Genomic DNA, 1,936 nt, shown 5'->3' with positions numbered 1-1,936 from the left:
CCCCACCGCCACCCCCCCCCCCCCCCCCACCCCGCCCCCCCAACCCCGACCCTCTATGCCCCTGGTGTGTTTTTGTTTATTTACTTTCCACCCCCCCCCCCAAAAAAAAAAAAAAAACAATTTCCCTTCCAGGAATAGATGCATGTCCTTCATTTCCATAGACAGGTCCTACTGGCTCTGAGGTGGCTACAAGGCCGGGTCGCAGTGAGTGTAAGTTCTGCCCCAGTCCTAGGTGGCCTTGGGCATCTTGGTGCTGAACTGGGGAAATCTGTGGTCTATCAAGAGACCAATGGAGAAGCAAGACTTGAAATAAAAGAATCTATTCATGGCCAAGATATTTTCATTATACAGACAAGAACCAGAGATGTGAATACAGCTGTGATGGAGTTACTGAGCATGGCTTAGGCACTGAAGACAGCCCGTGCCAGGAACATTACTAGAGTCATCCCTTATTTCCCCTAGAGCAAGCAGAGCAAGGTGAGGAAGAGGGATTCATTCCATTGTGTGTAAATTCTTGGCGAACATTCTGGCAAAAGCAGGTTTAACTCACTTGATCACCAAAGATCTTCATCAAAAGTAAATACAAGGCGTTTGCAGCTTTCCCATGTACAACCTTAGAGCCTCACCCTTTGTGTTGCAGTATAACCAGGAAGAAATTCTGAATTACAGGAGTGCAGTCATTGTAGCAAAGTCTCCTGATGCTGCCCAGTCATATGCTGAGAGACTCCATCTGGGGTTAGCTGTAATCCACGCAGCAGCCCAGGGTACAGAGCGGGACATGGATGAAGGTCGTCATTCTCCCCCAGTAGTCAAAAATGCTACTGTCCACCCAGGTCTGGAGTTGCCGCTGATGATGGCCAAAGACAAGCCGCCAATAACTGTAGTCAGAGATAATGGTGGGCACACTACATGGTGGATGACATTATGGATGATGCAGGAAGATGTGTTGCTTCTGCGGAGACACTGAAAGAGAGAGGGTTTACAAGATCTATGTCATGGCCACTGAAGGCATCCTGTCTGCAGAGGACCCTGCCTGAGTGAGGAGTCCTCCATTGATGAGGTGGTAGTGACGAATACTGTCCCTCACGGCATGCAGAAGCCGCAGTGTCCCAAGATAGAGACTGCGGATATCAGTCTGATTCTTTCTGAAGCAATTCGGAGAATCCACAATGGGGAGTCCATGGCCTACCTTTTCCCGAAACATTACTGCGGAGGACTAGGTGCCACAGTTGCCTGGACTGTGGAGCTCCCGAGGAAAACGTGTGGAAAGCGGTGCCATCAACTTACATACAAAGTGTTTCCTTTCAGGGCAGGACTACAAACAGCCTGGAGTCAGATGGTCTCTCTTGCCAGGTTTGGTAGGTAGGAGGCATTAAGATGGTCAAGGGGAAGACAGAGTTCATGGATAAATGGCCTGAAATGTCTGCCAGTGTCATTCTGTCCCTTAAACAAAAGTTACAGACACTTTCCTGAAAAGAATCTCCAAATCTTATTAATATGGAAAAGGGGCAAAAGGCAGATAAGGTCTTAACTCCGTAATTGGCAGTCGTTTCCACCGCAGAGACATGCGTGTGTCGATGTGGATCTTGATTAGGGAAGCTGAGTGCCCTGGCACTGTTGCCAGTCTAGCTGTCCTCTCCCCGGTTAACCTCACACGAGTCTTTTGTGGAAAACCCTAGTAGTCTGTGAGAAGCTGCTATGTCCACAGCCAGTGAACAACGAAGCATGTGTGGCACGACCCCTAGCAAGGAGGTCCGATTAGACAGTAGCATCCTTTCTCTCTCAATACCTGTGTTGTTCTTCAATGGAAAAGAAAGGAATCTGTGGTCTTCCTAGTCTGTTCACTACACTGCAGAGCTTCCCACTCCCCCGCCTTCATGGTGACTGACTTCTGTCCAGACTGTGCAGAAAACAATGCCTACAAAACAAAAGGTGT

At 48.8% G+C, this 1,936-nt stretch overlaps 1 pseudogene; it reads left to right on the top strand.

The window, feature by feature from the left end:
• LOC121035957 (phosphoribosyl pyrophosphate synthase-associated protein 1-like) overlaps positions 1-1,363 on the top strand; it is a 15,850-nt pseudogene extending 14,487 nt beyond the window's left edge.
• The last annotated feature ends 573 nt before the right edge of the window (positions 1,364-1,936 follow it).

Source organism: Herpailurus yagouaroundi, unplaced genomic scaffold (genome assembly GCF_014898765.1).
Source record: "Herpailurus yagouaroundi ecotype Mexico unplaced genomic scaffold, PumYag 162, whole genome shotgun sequence".
Taxonomy (NCBI): domain Eukaryota; kingdom Metazoa; phylum Chordata; class Mammalia; order Carnivora; family Felidae; genus Herpailurus; species Herpailurus yagouaroundi.
The sequence above is the reverse complement of the archived record's forward strand: the minus strand, read 5'-3'. Positions and strand labels throughout refer to the sequence as shown.